We start from the raw sequence: 26,458 nt of genomic DNA on the forward strand, positions 1-26,458 counted from the left end.
ATATATTTCAAAGAATTTATTTATTCTCTTATCAATTTTATTAATAAAGTATATAGTATTTATTTCTGTATTTCTTGATCTGTAGTGATGTAATCTCTCCCATTCTTTATATTGTTAATTTGTGAGTTTAATCTTTTTGTTCTGATTGGTCGATCTGCAAGTTTATTAAGTTTATTGATATTCTTAATGACATTTCATTTACATTAATTTTCTCTATTCTTTTTCTGCTTTCCACTTCAATAGTTCTTTTGCTCTAATCTTTTAAATCTTTTTCACTTCATTTGTATTGGGTTTGCTATTAATTTTGCACTTTCTTAAAACAGAAGCTGAGCTCATTGAAAGCTTCCTTTTTGTAATATAGCCAGTAAATGATGCTTATTTTCTTCTAAGCACTGCTTTCATAGAATTCCATAAAATTTTCATTTGTTGCATTTTCATTTTCATGGAGTTTGAAGTATTTTATAATATCTCTTTTGGTTTTCCTTTAACTTACAGTTTACTTAGAAGTATGTTGAGTTCCCAGTAATTGGGGAGAATATAGTAGGTATAACTGAAATCCCTTTAAATTCATCATGACATTTTATGACCCAGAATACAGGCTGTCTTTGTAAATATTCTATTCTATATGTACTTTTAAAAGACACTTTCTCCTGCTATTGGTTATAAAGTACTTTTTAAATGTCAGCTATCTCCAGTTAGTCACCAGTGTTATTCAAATCTTTCATAGTCATAATCATTTTCTGTATACCAAATCAATTAACTATCCAAATAAAACTATTAAAATATCGCACTACTACTTTTGGATTTGTCTGTTTTTCCTTACATTTCTTGAAATTACTACTCTATCTATGTTGAAGCTTTTTCATTTTAAAACATTATTTGGGGATATTTTGTCATTGTATTTTGATAATACAATGTCATGTAAAATATATAATACACAGCCAAATGAAATTTTGCTTTAATAAAGAAAATATGAAAAACAAAACAAAATTCTAAATTGGAAACTTTATCATGCTGTAGGCTTAATGCTGAGCCATTTTTAAGCTTATTTAAATAAAAAGTATACAATTACAAAATTCTAATTTAGTTAATGGGACTTTTTTTCACAAGAAATATTTAAGAACATAAAATTTACATTTATATATTCATTGTATAGTATCTTCTAGTCTGGTTGCTGTTCACTGGTAGTTTTTAATGTTCTTCTAAAAACCCTGATCTGTATCTCCATGGCTGCACTGCTCAATGCCCCTTAATGGACTCTGACAACTGCAACCCTTGTTTCCATGGCGAAACATAATACAGATGTCTGTGGCCTGTTGAGAGAAACATTTATTACAGAAACCTTCCAGACAAACATGGATACTGTAAGGTAGTAGAGAAAATGCTCTCAATATACTGAGTGAAAATAATTTCCAGTCTATATTTCTATACCTAGGCAGACTACCAAACAAGTATACAATAGAGATGAAAGATATCTTTTCAAATTAGAAGATGCTAGTTATTTGTATCTTATGGATTTATTTTCTAGAAACTAAAGAAACACAAGGTGCTTCTTAAAGAAGACATATTATTCAATTTGGAAAAAGTGTTCCAATGCAGAAGGGTGGCAAGGGCAAATTCCATGTTAACAGCTGCACATTAGTTCTCCAGTGAAACCAGTTCAGACAGGAGCAGGGGACAAGGGACGGCCTTGGTTGGTATGATACAGGCAAAGTAAGACTTTTGTATTATCTGACGTGTTTTATTATTTAGAAAAATAATATTAAGCTGATCTGTTTCAGCATTTAGAAAGAATAGAACTTTACAAAGCTAAACAAATAAAAAGAAAAGAATTTCATACACATATGGAAGATGGGAATGTCTTTAAATGGCTATTGTATTAACTGACTTTATGCTGACTATACAGTGAAGCATTTGAGTGGCCCATTAGAGAAGTGAACAAAGAGAACTCGCAATTCAACAACTTTCTTCATTTTAAGGGCAACACATATGCAGAAATTTTTTATTTATATGTTTGATTTCCTAGTTAGGTTAACTGTAAAGCTCTCCCCTAGGAAGAGGGGAGAATTCCTAGGAAATGTGCTCCCTCATAGAGATTCACGTCTTCCTCACTGCTTTCTCTCTCTACACAACACTATCTCAGGTCAACTCAGTAACTATCTTTCTACACATCTACAGAGTCATTAAATCAATGGTGCAAAAACAGAAGAGAGAAACCAAAATTTTAGATTCTAGTTATGAAAGGAATTTAATTTTAACAAGATAATAATTTTAAGCATACATCTACAGAGGATTAATAATACTTACATCGACTACCAGTCATTCATGTCACACTGACTTCCCTTAAATCTTATATTTTATTCTTACATTTTATACTCTCCTACTATACTTCCTGTACCCACCCATGGGAGGTAAGTGACCCTGAGAAAATGAGTATTCACCAGGGTAGCAGTGACTAGGGGAGGTATTGCTACCCCAGCACATCAGAGTAAGAACATCATAAGTATTAGCTATAGACTCCTAGAGTACAAGGAGAAAGGCAGCAAGAGTTTAGTAGGAAGGTGAAGACTTGTCTTGCCAGAAAAAAAAAAGCCAAAACAAAAGTTAATACAAGTTTTCCCAAAATGAATCACTAAATTATTTAGGGACTTTTCTCCTATAAAGGATTTACCTAATTTTTAAATATCACTTTTTATTGCTACCCCAAGGAATTTGCACCAATCTTTAAAATTGATTTAAGGCTAGATTAAACCTGAGAACCCACACTCTCATTTTGATATCTGGAATTAAGCTAAAGAACTATATTACCTCAGGGGATAAGTGTAACAGCATTGCTATATGCACAGAATACCAGATCTCCATATATAAATGTTAACAAGTGTACTCAGATCTGAGGATATAAGCCACTCTCCCTAGTAATATTTTGAGGATAACAAAAAGCACTTCCCCTCCCAGAGATTCCTCTTCTCCAAATGTAACAGGAGTGTTATGGGCTAACAAAACATTTCAAGAGTCTATATAGTTCTAATGGATTTTTCCCTCTGGCCTTTTCTCCTCCTACTATATTAGGGACTCAACACATTCAAACAGGTCTTTATATGCTTCTAAAGCATAAAATCTAAAAGGCAAATAAAGCAAAAAGAAAATTTTAATAGATATGTTGCTGATCAGCAAATTAAATTGTTTCAAAATTTATATTTTCAAGACTCTAAATTTTTAAGGATAATGCCAATGATAGCTTAGAAAATTACCAGTATTTCAATTCTCATTTAAGAAACACTTTTTTTATGCCCAGAGGGGATTATTTGGTGGCATCAAACCTCTATGCTTAGTGTGTATAATTTTTTAAATATATTTTATTGATTATGCCATTACAGTTATTCCATTTCCTTCTTCTTTCCCCTCTACCCTGCATACCCCCCATTCCTCCCCTTTAGTTCATGTCCATGTGTCACAAGTTCTTTAGCTTCTACATTTCCCATACTATTCTTTCCCTCCCCCTGCCTATTTTTCCCCACCATCTACGCTACTTATTCTCTGTACCTTCTCGCCCCTTCTCTCCTTCTCCCACTCCCCTGTTGCTAACCCTCCATGTGATCTCCATTTCTGTGGTTCTGTTCCTATTCTAGCTGTTTGCTTAGCTTGTTTCTGCTTTTGTTTTAGGTGTGGTTGTTAGTAATTGTAGGTTTGCTGTCATTTTACTATACATGTTTTTTTATCTTCTTTTTCTTAGATAAGTCCCTTTAACATTTCATATAATAAGGGCTTGGTGATAATGAACTCTTTGAACTTGACCTTATCTGAGAAGCACTTTATTTGCCCTTCCATTCTAAATGAGAGCTTTGCTGGATAGAGCAATGTTGGATGTAGGTCTTTGGATTTCATGAGTTGGGAATACTTCTTTCCAGCTCCTCTTGCCTGTAAGGTAAGATGGGAACAGTCTAATGGGAACTCCTTTATAGGTGACTGTCCCCTTATCTCTTGCTTCTTCTAGAATTCCCTCCTTCATTTTAATCTTGGCTAATATAATTATGATGTGCCTTGGTGTGTTCCTTCTTGGTTCCACCTTCTTTGGGACTCTGAGCTTTCTGGACTTCCTGGAAGTCTATTTCCTTTGCCAGATTGGGGAAGTTCTCCTTTATTGTTTGTTCAAATAAGTTTCCCACTTGTTGCTCTTCCTCTTCGCCTTCTGGTACCCCTATAATTTAGATGTTGGAACATTTAAAGATGTCCTGGACGTTCATAAGCCTCTTCTTATTTTTTTGAATTCTTGTTTCTTCATTCTTTTCTGTTTAGTAGTTTCTTTTTTCCTTCTGGTCCACTCCATTGATTTTAGTTCCAGTTTTGTTTCCATCACTATTGGTTCCCTGTGCATTTTGCTTCATTTCACTTAGTGTAGCCTTCATTTGTTCCTGTAATTTGTGACTAAAATCAACCAGTTCTGTGAGCATCCTGATGACCAGTGTTTTGAACTGTGCATCTGATAGGTTGGCTCTTTGTTGCTTAGGAGTATTGGCTCTGGGGCTTTGAGCTGTTCTTCCATTTGAGCCATTTGTTTGTTTATTTTTTTTGGTCTGATGGAGCCTGTTACATATGAGGGGCAGAGCCTTAGATGTTCACTAGGGCAGAGCAACCCAGTTGCTGGGTTTTGACACTGTATGTGGGGCAGAGTCACAGAGAGAGCAATGGTGTTTTTCCTGCTCTCAGATTTTGGTCCCTTCTGCTGCTTCCCACAAGCAAATTGGGTCCTTCTGGTGCTGGTTCCCAGCTGGGTGGACTTGTGTACATTCTAGCACCCTGTGGGGCTCTCCAACGAATTCTCCTGTGAGGCTGGGAGCCTCTCCCCCTGCACCTCAACCACCGAAAATTTTTCCAATTGGTGCTTTTAGCCTTTAATTCCCATCTCTAGAGCCCTGGGTTGTGTGGTCTGTCTCACTGTCCATTTTTTTGCCTGGTTTATCTGTGGGCAAATGTGTGACCGTGGTCAAACAGCCACCTTGCACCTTCACTGGGTCTGCCTGTTGCCACCCCATGCCTGGGATCTGCCAACCACTGCCTGCATGCCTGGATCCATCAGTCAGCCACCACTTTTGCCTGCCGACCCCTCTCCACGAGCCACTGACTCCGCCCCTCTTATGAGTCTGGATGAATGGTTTGTTGTTGTCAGACTTTGATACAGTTCAATTTTCTTTCTGTTTTAGTTGTATTTTTGTTTCTAAATCTTTGTTGTCCTTAAATTTGGTTGTGTGAGGAGGTACAGTATTTCCACCTATGCCTCCATCTTGGCTTAGTGTGTATAATTTATTTAAGAATTTAATATGAGCTTTTAGTTTATTTTTCAAAATGATAGGTATACTCTGCAATTTGCCTTTCTGACATCAAATTCCTGAAAATGGCTTTAAAAGTAAATGACTAAAGCTGAGCTTGAAAACAAAGATGATAATGTCCCATAGGGTAGACATTCTAAGGAATATATAGAAAAAGAAAAGTACGGAATTTTAATTGGGTATTATTCATCATTTTAAGCTTACGTCCCCAGTCAATGCCCAAAAACAAAAAAATCAATATAATTGGTATAAAAATTAGAAAACAAAAAAACTATAATTTTAAAATATACAACTACTTATATAAATAACCCAAAATATTTACTTGATAAATTATTATATAAAATAATTAAGTTGACATAATCCCACTTGTTTATCTTTCTTTTGTTTCCCTTGCCTGAGGAGATATAACAGAAAAAAATATTGCTGTGAGCAATGTACAAGATTCTACTGCCTATATTTTCTCTCAAATATTTATGGTTTCAGATCTAACCTTTAAGTCTTCAATGCACTTTCAATTTATTCTTCTTTGTGTGACATAAGAAGGTCATCTAGTTTCATTTTTCTGCACATATCTAATATTCCCAACACCATACTGAATAAACTATCTTTAGACCATTATATGTGCTTGCTTCCTCTGTCAAATATTAATTGACTATAAAGGTATGGGCTTATTTCTGTATTATATCCCATTCATCTGCATCTGTTTTTATGCCAATACCATGCTGTTTTGATTACTATGGCCTTATATTATAGTTTGATATTAGGTAGCATGATTCTTCCAACTTTGTTCTTGTTTTTCAAGACCACTATTGCTATTTGGGGTCTTTTGTGGTTCCATATAATTTTTTTTAATATTTGGTCTAGTTCTGTGAAATATATCATTGGTATCTTGAAAGGAATTGCACTGAATCTATAGATTGCTTTGGGTAGTACGGACATTTTAATGATGCTAATTCTTCCTACCCATGAATATGGTATATACTTCCACTTATTTGTATCTTCTTCAGTTTCTTTCTTCAGTGTCTTATAATTGTCCCAGTATATCTTTTACATCCTTGGTTACATTTATTTTTAGGATTTTATTCTTTTTGAAGCTATTGTGAATGGGATATGGGACATTTACACAATGCAGTACTACTTGGCTTTACCTTTTGCAATGGCATGGATGGACCTGAAGAACATTATACTAAGTGAAATAAACCAGTCAGAGAAAGACAAATACCATATGATTTCACTCATATGTGGAATCATATATGCACTCTAATGAACAAACTGAACTAACAAGCAAAATAGAGACAGACTTGTAGAGAGCAGGCAGATAGCCCCATAGTGGGAAGGGGACCGAGGAAAAAGGACTCATGGACATGTACAACACTGTGGTGATTTGGAGGGGAGGGAGAGGGGATGAGGGAGATAAACAATAATTGAATGAATATAATAAAAATAATTAAAAATAAATAAATTCAGAAAAATTTAAAATAATGAACTCGATATTACTGTTGAATACTAAAGAAAAATATAAAATTCAATAATGTTTGAGTTAGGAAATACAGCAACAAAAATCTTAACTATCTAGATATTTTTTAACAAAAGATATCCAAGGACATCCTGGAGGAAAAAAAACAACCAAAATTACACTAACCCAAGCAAAGTGTAATTCTTTTTTTGAGAAAATATAAACTAGAGTTTTTTGAGAAAACTCTAGTAGGTACAGAGCTACTAGAGTACACATTAACTCAATTAATTGACCAGACCACTGAATAAGACACAATGTGAAAGGAGTCAGTTCTCTTCAATTTAGTAAAAGAATTCAATACATCTTGTGCATCTCCATGCACTTAATGAAAGCATTCCCATACCTTCATAATAATATTCTAAGGATTTTTATATGTTCATTTTGAAATACATATGAAAGAGAAATGGAAGGGAAGGGCAAATAATTTTGACTAAAAAGAACATAACAGAGAAATGTCAGAAAACATTTAAAGATGTAGTAGTAATACTATATAGATTAGACCTCAGTGGAACTGATATGTGAATACATTAACAGATATGAGTTTATAATATGATGATCATTGGATTTAAAATTAGTTGATAAAGATGGACCGCTTAATAATGGAAACTGGAAAACTGATTAGGTTTTCTTGTAAAATAAGTTATATACTCAACTTTTACCTTAGTAAAACTAAATTTCATGTTGGCATAAAAGTTAAACATAAAAAGGAATACAATAAAAGTGTTATACTAAATACAAAATACAATTTTAGGAAACAGAATGGGAAATCTTTATGAGTAAGGCATAGAACTCACAAGCCATGGTGGAAAATATAAATAAATTTGAGGAAATCAGAATCAAACAAAGGTATATGAAAAATAAGACTAAAAGATAAAAGACAAACATGAGAAAATAGATACAGATAGAAAGTACAAAAGGAAACTTTACAGTTTAATTCACTAAAATCCTGACTAAGGTAATTTTTTAAGAACTAATTTTTACTCATTATATTTATTTTTAATGAGGGGAAAGGTAAAAGGAATAAGAAGCATAATTTGTAGGTACAAAAAAGACAAGGGGACTTCCAGCCAACATGGAGGGGTAGGTAGACCTACTGTGCCTCCTTGCACAACAAAAATAAGGACAACAATTTAGAAACAAAATAACAACCAGAACTGACAGAAAATTGAACTGCATGGAAGTCAAACAACCAAGGAGATAAAATAGACACATTCATCCAGACCAGCAAGTGGGGTGGAGTCAAGCAACTGGACAGAGAAGGGGTTGTATCACAAAAAGTGGTGGTACCAGGCACGAAAGGCACTTCGGGCAGGCAACACAGTAGCAGCCGGACCCTGGGCACTCAGGCAGCAGCTGGCAGATCTCAGGCATGGGATGGCAACAGGCAGACCCAGTGAAGCGGCAATTGTGAAGCAAGGCACTGCATGCAAGGCGACAGACCATGCGGTCCCACATTCACACACAGATAAACCAGGCAAAACTGGGGAGAGAGACAGACCTTGTAACCCAGGGTCCCAGCGCAGGGAAATAAAGCCTCAAGACACCGACTAAAAACACCCGGGTTGGGGGGGTTGAGGCCCAGGGAGGGATTTCCAGCCTCACAAGAGAGTTCATGGGAGAGACCCATGTTGGGAACCGCTCTGCCTGCTTTCAGGAGTTGTAACTCTACACCCCCCCCCCATGGCTAAGGATGAGTGAGCAACCTCCAGAATACAAGCCACAAAGAGACAAAGCTTGTCTCTGATAGCAAACAATGCCTCTGCTTCCTCCCCCTGCCCCCAAAGCATGGTCAATGGTCAATGACAGGTAAGACTCCTCACAGAGAGGGGCAACCTAAGCCAAATATGATAACTTGTAAGGCCATCATGGAAGGACTCAGGGGGCCTCGACAAAGAGGGAGCAATGGACCATCACCCCCGAGCTACCGTGACATAGCCCAAGTCTCCATGTCCTCTGGAAGAAGCACTTCCTGACTCTAATCCACTTAAGCCTGAAAACTTGTGATGGGGAGGTGGTGCAGCTCCTTGCTGCAGTGGTATCTGGGGTAAATCAGGCATAAGAAAGAATTCCTAAAAATCCTGTGAAACCTGCTTTGCTAAGAGTGTTTTCATTCATATGTTAAGGGTCCACGCAGAAAATGAGTATGTCTCTCAAAGTTTCTGCAACCCCCTTTCCTGAAAGACACTGACTCAGACTGTGCCCTCAGATTTCTTTGAAATCTGTTATCTACTGTTTGATCCTTACTGCCTGTATTCCTGTGTATTACAACCCAATAAAAGCCCCTGGAGGAAGGGGCTCTTGGCCTTTTTCCTCTGAGGAACTGGCCACCTCTCCTCCCCAAGCAGATCATGTCTTGGTAGTGTTTACTTTCATCCATGGTGGATGGGGAAAGTTGAGGGCAAAGTTGCCCCCACCGACCCACAGGGTCCTAGAATGTACACAAGCCCACCTACCTGGGAATCAGTACCATAAAGGCCCAATTTGCCTGTGGGAAGCAGCAGAAGGGACTGAAATCCAAGAGAGAGAGGGGAGCAAGTGCCATTGTTCCCTCTCAGACCCCACCCCCACATATAGCATCATAACACAGCTACTGGATTGACCCAACCTGGTGAACACCTAAGGCTTCGCCCCTCATACATAACAGGCTCAAAAAGACCAAAAAAATGGCCCAAACAGAAGAACATATCAAAGCTCCACAGCAAATATAGCTAAGCTATGAACAGAAAACCAGCCTATCAGATGCACAGTTCAAAACACTGGTGATCAGGATGCTCACAGAACTGGTTGATTTTAGTCACAAGTTAGATGAAAAAATGAAGGCTACACTAAGTGAAATGAAGCAAATTGCACAGGGAACCAATAGTGATGGAAACAAAACTGGAACTAAAATCAATGGAGTGGACCAGAAGGAAGAAAGAAACAACTAAACAGAAAAGAATGAAGAAACAAGAATTCAAAAAAATGAGGAGAGGCTTAGGAACCTCCAGGACATCTTTAAACGTTCCAACATCTGAATTATAGGGGTGCCAGAAGGTGAAGAGGAAGAGCAACAAGTGGGAAACTTATTTGAACAAACAATAAAGGAGAACTTCCCCAATCTGGCAAAGGAAATAGACTTCCAGGAAGTCCAGGAAGCTCAGAGAGTCCCAAAGAAGGTGGACCCAAGGAGAAACACACCAAGGCACATCATAATTATATTAGCCAAGATTAAAATGAAGGAGAGAATTCTAGAAGCAGCAAGAGATAAGGGGACAGTCACCTACAAAGGAGTTCCCATCAGACTGTCAGCTGATTTCTCAAAAGAGACCTTATAGGCAAGAAGGGGCTGGAAAGAGGTATTCCAAGTCGTGAAATCCAAAGACTTACAATCAAGATTGCTCTATCCAGCAAAGGTTTCATTTAGAATGGAAGGGCAAATAAAGTGCTTCTCAGATAAGGTCAAGTTCAAAGAGTTCATCATCACCAAGCCCTTATTATATGAAATGTTAAAGGGACTTATCTAAGAAAAAGAAGATAAAAAACATGTATAGTAAAATGACAGCAAACCTACAATTACTAACAACCACACCTAAAACAAAAACAGAAACAAACTAAGCAAACAGCTAGAACAGGAACAGAACCACAGAAGTGGAGATCACATGGAGGGTTAGCAACAAGGGAGTAGGGGGAAGAGGGGTGGGGTACAGAGAATGAGTAGCATAGACCATAGGTAGAAAACAGACAGGGAAAGTGTAAGAATAGTATGGGAAATATAGAAGCTAAAGAACTTGTGACACATGGACATGAACTAAAGGGGGGAATGTGGGTGGGAGGGGCATGCAGGCTGGAGGAGAATGAAGGGGGGAAAATGGGACAACTGTAATGGCATAATCAATAAAATATATTCAAAAAATAAAAAATAGACAAGGGGAGGTAAAGAATAGTATAGGAAATGGAGAAGCAAAAAAATTTATATATATGACCCAGGGACATGAACTAAGGGGGAAAATGCATGTGGGAGGGGAGCTGTAGGGAGGAGGAGAATAAAGAGGAGAAAAAAATGGGACAAACTATAAAACCATAATCAATAAGATATACTTAAAAATAAAAAAAGAAATTATTTGACTTGGTAAGATTGAGTATACATAAGAGTGTGGGGATGTATTACTTTGAGAATGAATTGAAACTTGAAATTCATTTACTATATTAGTAAGCATTTTTAATTCTTGTTTGCCTTCCATACAAGCACCTGAACAAGTTAATAAGAAAACATATTAATATTCACCAAATCATTTAAATAAACATTTAACCTGCTTTGCACAACTTTAAGTGTTAGACTCCAACTTCTTCCTTGAAACATACCTACTGCCATTGCTAAAGCCAGGTATTCAGGTGAAATACTGAATTCAGTTTTCCCATTATCCCCATCTTGTATCACAACTCTGTTCCACTCACTGTCTCAAGTATATCCAATGCACTAATTTGTTTACATTTTTTCAGTTTTGTTTGTTTCTCATCTCAGTGTGATCCACGGTCCACTGGTCCTTTGATCCCTCCTTTGTTTTCAGACTCCTCCTGTATTTACTATTCAGCTTAGGTTAAATAAACCATTTTCATATTATTAAGCCTAATTCTCCTTAATGTCGCTGTCCCCCTATTCATAACATCTTGATAAATATCAAAACACTGACTGAATCATAGAGTTGTGTAACTGAAGAAGTCTACAACATGGCAGGTGAAAGTCACTATAAATTCAGAATTTACAAACTCAATAAGTTCTCAACATTCCCCAAATGCAAGAAACATTACCAAGTCTGCCCTCTTTCAAATTATAATTTTTAATTCTTGTAAACTACTCTCAAAATGCGTACCCTTTCCCCAACCCCAATACTCTCCTCTGATTTTCTTTCAGAAAAATACAAAACCTCCCGAAGAAAAAATGCAAGACAGCAGAATGCAACTCTTTTCCTTCCCCACTGCCTAGTGTATAAAATTCCCTATACCCACAGTACTTTTTCTTCCTGTGTCAGCGATGCTCTGAATCTACCTTTATGTAAGAGGTTCCCAAGACCAATCACAAGGTTGATGACTCAAGGTTGATGACTCAAGAACTCAGAAAAAATCTATTATAATACAGTTATGGTTTATTATAGCAAAAGAATACAGTAGATCCAGCAAAGGAAAAGATAAAAAGGGCAAGTGCAGGAAAAATCAGATGCAAGCTTTCAGTTGTCTTATCCTACTGGTCTAGCAAAGAAGACACTTAATTCTCCCAACAAGATGCAGCCAACCAGCCAGAAGAGCTCTCCTGAGCCTTAGTGTCCAGAGTTTATATTGGAGGGTCAGCCAAGAGTGCCTACAGGCACCTGCATAACTGAGTCCTGTAACTCAGATTTCAGCACCCCTCCTGTCAACCTGTAATGGTATGGCCCAAAACCTGAGGCATAGAAAAACAGGTATTCACCATAAATCACATCATTAGCATGACGTATCTGACTTGGCCCAAGGCATCAGTCACACAGACACTCTTAGACAGGGTAACCAGGGTTCAGAGGTCGTCTCCCAAGAACTGAGTCCAGGGCAAGCGCAGAAGACTCTGGGAATATGCAGAGTTGAAACAGCCCAGACCTGCTGAGTAAAACCTCCCCTACACAATTCCTTCCCACTGTTTCAGAGACTCAATTCAATTAAATTACCCTGGCTATCTCTCCTGTATTTTAATCCCTCCTGACTGTATCACTCAACTTTCACATCTGCCCTCACACCTAAGAACTTTCCCCTCCTTCCTCACACCTATAATCATCCTGTTCCCTCTGTTACATGATTTCATATTCTCTATTCCTTCCCCAATTCACTATTCTAATTATTTCTCTGTGTATATTCCCTGCTAGAGTGCAAGATTCTCAAGGGCAAAAATGTTACCCTATCTTATTTTCTCTATATTTCTTTTACGATCGTTTTCTGTGCTGTAGTTTCCATTCACAATCCCTAGTCATTGTGCCCAATGAGTTTGCCTCAAACTTGTATGGAATTGAGGAAACAATTATTTATTGCGCTGAATGGACTTCCTAGGATCTGTGCAATGAGTCCATTCAGATCTAGTATATTTCAACTCCATGGGAATCAACTGAGGCAAATTAAATTTCCCAGCTCAGGAAGATTTTTCCAGTTATCTCATACTTTAATTGAAGATGAAAAATCTACACTCAAAATCATGGGTATAGCTGTCTTTCTTACTAGTAAATAAATGTCCAGATTTCTGATTTACATTTTGTCTCTTTTCTAAATAATTCCCTCTTAGCTGACTCCTGGGCTTTCTCCCCTTTTCCTCCTTACTGTGTTTTCAGTTCTTTGTCTTCGCCCATATTCCTCTCCTGACATCATTCTATCAACCTTGCTCTGTATTTTGGGATTCCAACCTGAACACCAGTGACATTGCATGAGAAACGATCCAAAATAATTTGCCTACAGTTAAAATTTTATGAATGTAGTCTTTTTTTTCTTTAAGGCAGTAACTGTGACTCAATTCATTTTCTTTAATGGATTTCATCGTGTAATCACAACTGGTATACTTCAAAAAATACTCTTAGAATTAAAAACTTTTTCCTTTAAAGATAAATTTAATATAAATATATGTTGCCTACTCCCCTAGCCTAATTGAGACCTGTAAGTCTCAAAAGTTCATGAGGATTTTACCCTTAAAACATGGTAATTTATGTGACATAATGTAGAAGAATCTAAAATAGTGTGGTAAAAGTAGACTAAAAAATAATAAACTTCATTCTGTATGTTTCTATTTATATGACACTCTTGCAAAGGAAAAAACATAGGAACAAAAGGCAGATCAGCGATTGGCAGGCACTCAGACTCGGAGTGGGTCACTGGAAAGAATCTGGCCATGTTGCAATGGTTCTATATTTTAAATGAGAGGTGAAATTGTGACTGTACACATATCAAAACTCCCAGAATTGTACATTTGAAAGGGTTAATGTTCAGCATATAAATTAAACCTTCATGTTTAAAAACTGAAAAATAACAGAGATTAAAAACATGGAATCTTAGGCATTCCTTCCACATTTGGGGTGCCTTCTCTGTGCTGAGTGCCTTCTCTGTGCCAGGTATTATCCGAGGTGCTGGTGGCCGAGCTGTGTAAAGCCGAACTCGCCTCTTCATAGTATACTGATGGAGAGATTACATGACAGCAACCAAGGAGACTCATCAGGCTTTTAGTGAGAGTCTACAGTGTGCCAAACATCACAGGGGCCAGAGAAAAGGCAGAGTTATGCCCTTCTTAGCCACGGAGACTCAGGTCAGTCATCAGTCCTACTCTATGCTCAGAAAATACTGCTACTTACTAAAAAAACCCAAACATTTGAGGAAGCCATTACTAACAAAACCGGGGTAAAATTTTACTACCCATTTGACATATAGTTACTATACAGTAAATAAAATGTTAACTCAAAGCCAAAGGGGGGAAGAATTGAGGGTGGGAGGTGGGGTGGCAGGGGAAAGTGGTCATGGGAAAATGAAGACAACTGTATTTGAAGAACAATAGAAAAATAAAAAATTAAACAATAATTAAAAATAAAATAGTAATTAATAGTTGTATTAATATAATACAACTATTGTTAGTAAAAATGACTCTATCAATTTATTTTCCAAAGATGATCACTACTATGAGGATAAACAGCAACCGTTCAAACCGAAGTGACAAGTAGCTTCACAAAGAAAATAATATCCACTGTGAAGATAGAGATTACTTTTTTATGTGAACAAGATTAAAAACAGTCATAGATCCTTGTACTTATAAACATTGGTCTTTATAGCTCAAACTGAAATCTATAAGGAAAAATAAAAACTGAAATGTGAAATATAAATATGGGGAAAATAATATTATCTTGCCAGAGAAATTGAATCCTTCTGCTTCCTCTGTGTCTTAAGAACCTTATTTTTCCCTCATGACATACACTTTACATATCTAAAAAGCTCTTACCTTTCCGCACATGTACTATCTGTTGTACTTAGCTATCACAGAAAGATTGTTGTTAAAAGAAATTCACTGATTTGCCTTACTGTTGGAGGAAATTTACATTAGTCACCTATCCTGCTCAAATTTCTAATATCGAGTATTTAATTTATTTTAAACTCCATAAAAAGTCTTCTCGCATCACATTGTTAAGGCCCATTCAAAGAGATTACAGGGAGTCACGTATAATCAATCATAAGACCTTGGGTAAAAAATAATTGACATTTCTAACACAGAAAAGCATCTATATATTAATTATTTACTACAATCAGGGAAACCCATACCAATCCTTATACATCTTTAAAAGATGTAATTGACACAAACTTGTTTTTAATTAGTCTCTGATAATTTTTATTGAAGTACTGTATCAATTGGGCATGGTTAAGGATGTGACAGGTACTGAGAAATATCAGGACATTGACACTATAACTAATATACTAGGCTCTTATCTCTCTTGGTCCTTATTTTCAGAGACACATGATAATAACTCATAAAACTGAGCTATAGATAGTTACTGACCTCAGTACTAGTTCGATCACTGCTCTGTTTTGTGTCTTCAGCCATGTTAAATTTCCTTGCCCCTTGCTTCCTCCACGGCAAAGTAGAAGAATTACATTAAATTATTTCTAAGGTTGCCTTCTTTCTTAATTTGGATTCCCTTAAACCTAGAATTTGAAAAAAGAACTTAGGTTCAGGCATCTGGGAGGAATTAATTCAAAGAAGCAGGAGTGGGGAGCAGGAAGAGTGAGACAAGAAGAAAGTCTAATAAAACTATGTAGTTGTAGTTAAGGTTGCTGTTGCACAACCCCGTGGGGCCTCTAAATAATTGTAATGCCTCCAAGACATGACTGTGCAAAGACAGTCACACTGGCTACCACTCCTTGTTGAGTGAGGATTATTCCTGAAGGAAATAACCCACACTCATTTCTGGGCTGCTCCTGGGCTCAGAGCAGAGCAAACCAAATCCATGATTCCAGAGCAAGCCCTGAGGGAAGAGAGCAAGACTACTACACACAATAGGCCGATAAAATAAACAAGAAGTATTTTCAGACACCGGGATGGTGGTACCACAAGTACTCACTACTCTTTGGGAGCTAAAAGCTGTGGTTCTTAAGTCTTTTGTATTTTCGGAATTGAATAGAATAGTGTGATCATCATAAAAGAAATAAATAAGAATGGGTAACAAGAACCAATAAAAATGATGATCCCCGTGGTATCAATAGAGAATGGTGCAGTATCAAGTAATTTGTTCATATACTTTGATAATTTCTGAGAAGAGATACTAGCATATATATTTTAAACAGTGGTATAGGTTGAATTCTATAGTAAGGGAAAGTGGCTAAATAATAATGCTTCGATGAATATTCCTTAAAGGCATCAGCTACTAATGAAAAAGTCCTTGCTCAGCAAGCAGCTTTCAACTTAGTGATAAAGATTCCCGAATGCCAAGATGTGAAAAAGAGATATCTTAAGATCTAGATATATCTCTCATTGTGAATAACAAATGAATCTGCGGATACAGAAATCACCTCTTTTTAGTTTACTTGTTGTAAATCAAGATGTAGTGGGAGGTGACAATTGAGAGTTTTTAAAGATGCAGGCCTCAAAATTAGAACCTACAAAATGATGCCAATGGAGTTTAACGTTTAGCATAGGGAGGGCTGGGGAGGGCATTGCTATACACACACACATACATGTTAGACCAAGCATCACATTAATAACTGTCACAGTATGTTTTTAACTGAGTTTACAGTATGTGTGTAAGTACTTTGTGTCTGAGATGGGAGACACAGTTGGGCTTCCAGGAAATTTCAAAGGTTTCTAGTCTCTTCTATGGATCCAAGAAGAACAACAAAAAAAGCAATATTTGATTATGAAAAGATAATGGCTATGAAGTGTTTAGGGGAGAGTCAGATAAAGTTGCATTGAAAGAAGCCTTCGGCGCATCAGAGGAAAGGAAGGTATTGTGTTAGTTAGGAAAACTGTTTGTGCTGGAGGAACTTCCTATCATTTGATCTACAACCAAACAATGATAAACATGCAGTACACTAGTTTCCCCCTATTTCTTCTCAGATTTTTCTCCATTCTTTGGATAATGTGCTTCACCACTGCGCCAGCTCTGATTATTTCACATAAATAAAACTGTCTACATTTCTGAAAAATTTCGTGTTTCACTGTGGAGCAAGCCAGCATCAATCTTTATTCCCTATACCTAACTGCATCTTTTTCAACTTCAGGTATTTTCAAATGGTTGACAGCAGGGAGAACTCCAGGGAGGAGTAACAGGATACAAATAAGAATGTTGTAGGACAAGCCCTGACTGGTGTGGCTCAGTCGGTTGGGCATTGTCACACACAGTTCCGTTCCTGGTCAGGGCACATGCCTCAGTTATAGGTTCGATCCCTGGATGGGTGTGTGTAAGAGGCAACTGATAGATGGTTCTCACATCGGTGTTTCTCTTCCTCTCTTTCTCCAAAAATAAATAAATAAAATCTTTTTAAAATGTTGTAGAAGAAAACAGGAAAAGAAGACAGAGGTAAATTATTCAGTCAATTCACACTATGCAGTATATTTTAGGGGCTTGTTCCATAACATGGCAGTCTGGGAAGATAATACAAGCATGATAATATGCAAAAAAAATTTATAAGAAGAAATCCAAAAGCCTCAAATGAGACAATGCATCTGAAAATACTAGGAACTCACTAAATATTTTATAAAATTTATTCTACATTACTACTAAATAAGTTTGGTATTCTCTATTAAAACTAATTCTAATTACCTTTATTAGAAAAGCCAAGGTAAATACCATGTGTGATAGTTTAATGTAAAGCTAGAAACAATTAAAAACAAGTACTTAATGCACATCAGATAGTAAAGTGTAAAACTGCAAAATTAGAAGATGTTACAAAAGGCACATTATAATGTACATGTCTCATCAAGCGTAATACTTATATTTTTTGGAGTAGTATCATTATTAGCAGTTTCATTTACTCTATTTTGATCAGGTTTCACTCAGAATTTTTTTTTACTTTCTCATTGAATTTATTGTGGTGACATTGGCCAGTAAAATTATATAGGTTTTCGGCATACAATTCTATAATACATCATCTGTATATTGTACTATGCATTCACCAACCCAAGTCAACATCTTCCCATCACTACTTATCTCCCCTTTACCAGTTGGGTATTTTAAATAAACTTTCAGTAATCCTAATAATAAAAGTAAAATAAAAGAAAGCTATAACACTACCACAATACATTGTTACATCACTGTATTTTTCACCTCACAGCTACAATGGAATTCTTCAAAAGGAAAAAAGAATCCTATGTATATGTAAAACCTACATGAGTGAATCACTCCATGTGCTTATAATGAGGAAGACTTGTGAGTCCTGAGTATGATTTTTCTCTCCTCTCAAAAAAATCCCTGTATTTTGATAGCACTACCTATTGAAATGTTATATACTATCTTTGTGAAATTAAAACATTCTTATCACTCAATGTTGAATTAATTAAATTTCTCACTGTGTGTGTGTGTGTATGTGTGTGTGTGATATCTTTCCATTGTGCTGTATATTTGCCTGGTATCTTACTAAACTGCAAGGAGAGTTGTGGTTTTCACAGAGCCCACTGAGAGCTGGGCTATGCAGTATTTGGAGAAAAAGAAAATTTGATATGATCTTTCAGAAATAAAAGAATACTTCTTAGCAATAGAAGAAGATAAACAGTTATTATTCAACTCAGTGCCAAATGAGGAGTGTTAACAATAAAATAAGTTCCATGCAAGAACAAACAAACCTTTGGTGGATATCAAATATTAAATGCTTTCCAAAAGACATAGAAACTCTATTCACAAAAATTGACAAAGAAGATTTTTTGAGAGTGGGTGAGTTAAGAAAATCTATCAGTAATCACTCCAGGAATGAACTAAAAGGTCTGGACGTTTTATTTTAAGAAACAAAACAAAACAAAGTAAAACAAAAAAAAACTTGTCAACTGTGAACCAAATACATTCAGTCATTCAATATTCACTAAGCAAAATTTTATCAATTTCCCACAAGGAAATATATACCATACTAATGTACTTTATTAGTAGACATCACAGAGATTGGGCAATTTTTAAAATTGGAACTTCCTGGGTAAAAGTGGCCTCAATTTGGGTGTAAATGGCCAAATTTAGATGTTTTCTCTTCTATTTAATTTACTGGGATGACACTGTCATCTGGAAATTTTTAATTAATTCCTGAAGTTAAGGTACCACATTAACTAGAAAAACTGTCATCTCATTATTTTGAGATTTGTTTTGTAGTTTTATTTGCATGATTTACCCAGCATGCATGAAAACTTTACTCACCAGTCTGGGATCCAATAAACTTAACTATTTCTAAACATAAGTTCTACCCCTCCCTCCAAAAAAGATTTTACTATCATTGCAGATATTTAAAATTATGCTAGTAATTTCCCTGAAGTTTTCTAAAATGAAGATGAAAAATATTTGAGGCATTGTTACATCAATAACTTTACAAACTTATGCAGTAAATATGAAAAGTGAAGTCTCACCCATATTTTCACCATATTTATAAGTCAGAGGGAATCATTTTCAACACCCTGTGTTTGGCCCTGGAAGGTTCCTGTGGACAATTCTGAAAGCCATGTTTCAACAACAAAGTGCTAGAATGATTTAACCAATAGGACTTTCCCAATGCTGTTACATGTAAGGCAAACATTACTGCAACTAAAAACAACTTATATTAGGTAACTACAACAGAAAATAATAGAATTGGTAGTAGCAGTAGTTCAAAATGTACCCAAGTTGTTCTACCATTATAGTTGCCCTTACTCGAGAAAATAAAAATGATTGGCTTTTTGCACATCTATTGTTAGACAAAATTATTTGTAGATATCAAGTAGTTTGTTATAGACCTTTTTATACACATATTTGAATTTTGTATCATGGTGGGCACAAATAAACAACTGAAACAGGAAAAAGTCATATTGTATAAACTTAGTTTTCCTTATATCCCAAATAGCCTTAAGTTTCTTTACACAGGAGGAAACTTAAAAAATAAGAATCTCAGGCTTTTTCATTTGGTATGTGACCAAAGGAGAGACTGCTGGCTCATATGGTATTTCTATGTTTAGCTTTTGGAGGAACCTCCATACTGTTTTTTATCATAGCTTTACCAATTTACATTCCCACCAATAGCTTACAAGGGTTCCCATTCTCCACATCCTTGCCAACATTTATCTACTTTTTGTGTGTGTGACTACAGCCACCCTAAGAGGTGTGAGGTGATATCTCATTGTGGTTTTGATGTGCATTTCCCTGATGATGCTGTTAAACAGCTTTTCACATGCTTGGCTATTTGTACATCTTCTTTAGAAAAATATCTATTCAGGTCCTCTGCCCATTTTTAACCAGGGTGTTTGTACATTACTGAGTTGTTAATATCCTAAATATAGAGTTGCCTTACATATTTTGGATATTAAACCCCTTATTACATATACGGTTTGCCAATATTTTTCCCTAATCCATAGGCTGGCTTTTCATTTTGTTGACTGTTTCCTTTATCGTGCAGAAGCTTTTTTAGTTTGATGTGGTCCCACTGTTTACTTTTACTTTTGTTGCGTGAGCTTTGAATGTGATAACTTAAAATCATTGCTAAGGCCAAATAAGTACCTCAAAGAGATATCTGTGCTCCCAAGTTCATTGCAGCATTAATAATAACATCCTAGATATGTAAACAACCTAAGTGTACACTGATGGATGAATGGGTAAAGTGTGATTTTACACACACACATATACACACATGAACACACACATTTTCACCTATACATAGATACATAATGGAATACTACATTATTCATAAAAAGGACATCTTGCCATTTGCAACAACATGAATAACCTCGGAAACACATTGCTAAGTGAAATAAGCCAGACACAGAAATAAAAAATTGACATGCTCTCACTTATATGTGGAATCTAAAAAATATACAGAGAAGCAAGAAGTAGAAAGGGTGGTTACCAGGGGCAGAGAGGTAGCTGAAACAAGATGTTGGTCAAAGGACACGAATTTGCAGCTATGTAGGGTGAGTAAGTCTAAAGATCTAATGTGTGACATAATGATTCTAGTTAGCAATGCTACAGTAAACACTGGGAATTTGCTAAGAAAGTAGATGTCAGATGCCCTCACACACACCAAAAATGGTAACTATGGGAAGAGAAATTATGTTAATTTGTAGTAATCAATTTACTATGCATATCAAATATTCATGGTGTACCTATTAAATACATACAATTTTTATTAAAAAATAAAACTAAGCCTGGCTAATGTGGCTCAGTTGGTTGGAGCATTGTCCTGTAGACTGAAAGGTCATGGGTTCAATTCCCAGTTAGGGCATATACCCAGGTTGTAGGTTCAGTGCCCAGTCGGGGTGCATATGAGAAGGCAAAGGACTGATATTTCTCTCACATTGATATTTCTCTCTCTCCCTCCCTCCCTCTCTTCCTTCTTCTCCCTCTAAAAGCAATGAACAAATGTCCTGGAGTGAGGATAAAAAAAATAAAATTAAAGTAGGGGATCAACATGATAAAAATAAAGTAAAACTTTCAGGCTTTAAGTCTACAACATAAATGTCTAACATCAGTGTCATGTATGTAATGAACTAAATTCAGGCACAGAAGATTGCATGATCATTTTTACCTTAGTCTCAAATCTGTACTGTCTTTAATGGTGGACATAAGATTATTATATTTTGAAATAATATATAACTTCCCTAGCCAGGAGGCTCATTGGCTGAGTGTTCTCCTCTGCACCACAAGGTTGCAGGTTTGATCCCTGGTCAGGGCATATGCCTGGATTATGGACGTGGTCCCCAGCTGGGGCACATATGAGAGGCAGCCATTTGATGTTTCTTTCTCACATTGATGTTTCTCTCTCTTCCCCCGCTTCTTCTCTCTCCAAAAACCAGTGAACATACCCTTGGCTGAGGAATAGTAATAATAAATAATATATGACTATAACTAAGGGGGGCATGATATTCACTTAACATTGTCTACTAGAAATACCAGTCTTTGGAATAGAACAAGACAGACCACAGATGAAGACTTAAAAGGTCAATGAGGTTAAATAATTTGTATATGGTTGCACTTCAAGGATAACACTGACAGTTTTAAAGCCGTAATATTCATTTTTTTAATGCCTGCTTTCTTGCTATACAACACTGCTTCCACTCATTAAACTGCTCTTCTCAGGGTGTCTGCTACATTCATCTCCCCATCCCTCTGCCCAACAGGGTGCATTCAGCCATTTATTTCTTCCACTAGGATGACCTCTTTCCCTTACTGCACTCATGCATCATTCATAATTCAAGGTTGAACTGAAAGTTCTTTCTTTATGCAAATTTAGTTACTCCAGTCTATAGAAATCATTACATTCATTGTACTGTAGTGCTAATAGACTTTTAAGGATACAAAACTGACTGGCATATAACCATTATGTTGCTAACCATATGATAGTGTTATATCCCCAAATAAATGGAAAACTCCACCGCCAAGGCCCTGGGCACATATATGCTACATTAGCACACCACAAAGGACAGAGGACATATTGCAAACACAGTAAACAACTGTTTTTTTTATGTGGCTCAATAATTTGATTCATTTATTTGTTCAGTTCATTCATTCATATGAGTGATGACTACAAACTCATACTTTCTGAATATTAAAACTTGTATAGGACTTATGATTGTGGTAATAAAGTAAAAAAATAGGATCAGACTTACCCTCCCAAATTGAACTAGAAATTGATAAAATGCACATAAAACAACATTTTTCAGATATTGGATAATAACAAATACACAACAACTTTTGAGAAAAGAAAACTGAGGTGAGTCCTATAACTGCCCCCATCTTACTATCTGGAAGCCCTTTCAAGACCACAATGAAGAGAACGAAAACAGTCAGGTAGTCTTGCTGAATTAAAGAGAGAGAGATTAGAGTTCAGAGAATCCAAGTTAACTAGTATTTGTGGGGCAAATCTCCAAGGGAAGGAGACTGAAGAGAGAAGGCTTCCAGACATGTCTAGAGGGTTCTCCCAGAGTGTCACATGGAGTACTGATTGACACATGAATGCTACTAGTGCACAGTAAGCCAAACATGCTCCTGCATTTCTACCTGGATGGGAACAGTTTGTGTCTGCACCAATTAGAGTAGAAAGGGTTCTTAATATATGGAAAATTTAGTAGAGTCCTAAAAGTGTTATCACCTCATAATGGGACTAAACTAGCCATATACTAAAAGCTATTCTGAACCCAGCCTAGTAAATCTTAAAAACAAGCCTTGAAGTAACAAACTGATTCTGTGATTTAACTGTGTCCCAGAACAAGGCCAAAAGTTTTTAAAGGAACAAAACTATACTTAGGGACCAGCAGAGTAAAATTCACAATGCATAGAAACTAATTATTTGAAAAACATGCCAGACATGCAGAAAACATGAAAAGATGAACTATAATCTGAAGAAAAATCAATTAACAGAAAAAACACATAAATTACAAATGATATATGTAATAAACAGGTGTAAAATTTTATTTTTGATATAATCTACATTCTAAATATATAGATGAAAGCATTGGAATGACTATTAGAGTAATAAAAATATGACATCAATCAAAATGAACTATTAAAGATCAAAAAATACTCTCTGAAATACTACATAGTGTTTTTGTATAAAGTATGAGGATATTTAATTACCTCAGAACCTTTGGTGGAAAGACTATTCTTTCTTCTATTGAATAGATTTTGTACCTTTGTCGAAAATCATTTAATCAAGTATATGTATATCTTTCTCTGGGCTCTATTGTTCCTTTGATTTATTCTCTCTCCAATACCACACTTTCTTGGTTCTTATAGCTTTGAGATGTAAAATCAGGTACTTTAAGTTCATAACTTTGAATGATGTTTCAGTCTTTTCAATAATGCAAAATTTCAGTGCACAAATGCAAAAAAATGTATTGTCAGACATGTATTTGGTCCGAAAATAGGATCTCAGTTTATTGACACAGAAAAAGTATAAGATTAAATAAAAAATAATAATTCTAGCCCTGGCTGGTGTAACTCAGTGGATTGAGCATGGGCCTGCAAACCAGACAATCGCGGTTCGATTCCCAGTCAGGGCACATACAGGGGTTGCAGGCCGGTTCCCTGCAGGCCAGTTCCCAGCAGGGGACGCATGAAAGGCAACCATACATTGATGTTTCTCTCCCTCTCTCCTTCCCTTCCCCTCTAAAGATAAATAAATAAAATATTTTAAAATAATAATAATAATAATAATTCTGTTAAAACATAATAAAATAGTCTGCTTTGATCTCAGTGAGAATCTTTCAAATATTTGCTGTTAATATGTTTTTAGCCATGATTTCTCAAGTGAGAAAAGCATATTAATTTATTTTCAGGTTCAGTTTATCATTGACATTTATGCCTATTATTACTCCTAAATTTTTCATCCCAATTAATATCACAAGATGACTTCACAGCTATTTTTAGCCTACTATATTCATTATTGAATGTTTTATTTTCAAAACTATGCAATTTCATTCTAATTCGTCTCACTGATATATCTGCAAATTCTTACATCCTTCAAGAGATGAGAGATGAGTAAATTTCTTAAAAAGAAAAGATAATTGTAACAAGACAGTGACAAAATTGCTTATGCGAATTTAAAATAAAATGAAAACTTAATTGTAGCACATAAATTTATGAGAAAAACATTAAATAACTATGGCTGTCCTAGTAAAATATTAAAATATGTGAAATCAATGTCTTTTGTTTTCTTCATTTATTAAAAGTTGTTTTATTTTGCAGCAAATACATTAAAACCAAGGTCTATTTTCAATAAAATTGATATCTTGTCAGTCGAACTATCTATAGCAATAATGCTACATAATACTGAAAAATGATTCCTAATTATTTAATTAAGAACCAAAAAATGCTGTGTCCAGCATCATGCTTTAAAATAGGAATCCCTGGAATAGAACTTGTAGTACCTCCATATTGGCTCTCTGAAGAGGAATTCTCACCTAATTGTTTTAGAAATTAAATTTGTAAGCAGAAAGCAGAGCCAAAGCAGATTTCTCCTGCTCAGTTTTTGGGGGGTACTTGTTTGTATGTTTGTCATTTCATTCAATCTCCAGTTCTTAACCTAAACTTTAGACCATCAATCAGCAGTATACACTCACGTTCCAAAATCACTGAAAAGAAAAGTACTGGGAGTGATCAGGGCCACATTTCCCTTCCTTAACATTGGGATTGTGTTATAATAGGCTTTTTTTCCAAATCGTTTCAGCAGCTACATGTTAGACCTCTAGTTTCTGAAGTTTTTCCATTTGAAAGGTATTCAGTCACCTTTAAATTTCTCTGGCCATTTTACTTTTCTCTCAACATCATTTTGCATTTACCCCTCTGTTTAACTTCAAACTTCTTAGATTTCCTAATTTGATTTTAGCCTTTAGTTTTATGCATTTTGAAGTCCCATACAGTTATAGAACTCAATAACAGGTGTTTGACAAAGCACATGAAATGAGCAAGGGACTTTTTGGATGTGCTGTAACAGGCAACATATTTGAATAGACACTGCAAGAAGATACATTAGTGATCAATAAATGTATTTCTTATGCTTAACACTGGCGGTCTTGAGAAAAATGTAAATAAAAAGCACAATGAGATTCCATTGCACACATATTAATATGACTGGAGAAAAAAGCCAAGTATTTCATAGGAATGTGTAACTGCACAGCTGGTGGGAGTGTAAAATGGCATGATATTTTTTGAAAATTGTTCAATGATATTCTCTATTAAATTTAACATGCACTTACCACATGACTTATCTAAAAATTTTACTCCTAGGTTTTAGCCAAGAGAAATAAAACTTAACTCCACACAAAGATGTATACCTGAATATTCACTGCAGCCTTATTAATAATAATCAAAAACAGGAAAATGTGGTATATGAATACAGTCAACACTACTCAGAAGTAAAAAGGAGCAAACTGCTAGTATAGGCAACAAGATAAGTGAACTTGAAAACCATGTTAAATAAATGAAGACAAACCCCAAATCATACTTAATGTATAATGCCATGTATATGAAATTATAAGACAGGCCAAACCAATTTACAATCTCAGGGTGAAGATCAGATGCTACCTGGAGCTGCTTTAAGAATGAATTGACAGCAGAGGAATAATGGATATCTTTATGAGGGATAAAAATATTTTATCTACAAGTTGATTAAATTCAATATTTGTCAAACTCTACAGTTGAAATGCATTAATTTGCTTTTATGAAATGTATACTTAAAGTTGAATTTAAAAGCAAAAAATAATTGTGACTGGCTAGGAAGCAGCCCCCTTTGAATTTATATTTTTATATCTTTGCTTCAAAGTTTAGAACTTAAACATGTTACAGGCATGGTTTAAAGCACATGCATGCATACAAAGTCATTTATGTACAGAAGATAACTGAAGTTGTTGTTTGGATTCAAGCAGAGGGAAAAGTATATATAGAACAATGTTATAACTTTCTTACCCATTTGATCTGATTATTACATAAATTCT

The sequence above is a fragment of the Artibeus jamaicensis genome, unplaced genomic scaffold, assembly GCF_021234435.1.
Source record: "Artibeus jamaicensis isolate MK-2021 breed Jamaican fruit bat unplaced genomic scaffold, CSHL_Jam_final contig_484, whole genome shotgun sequence".
NCBI classification, from domain to species: domain Eukaryota; kingdom Metazoa; phylum Chordata; class Mammalia; order Chiroptera; family Phyllostomidae; genus Artibeus; species Artibeus jamaicensis.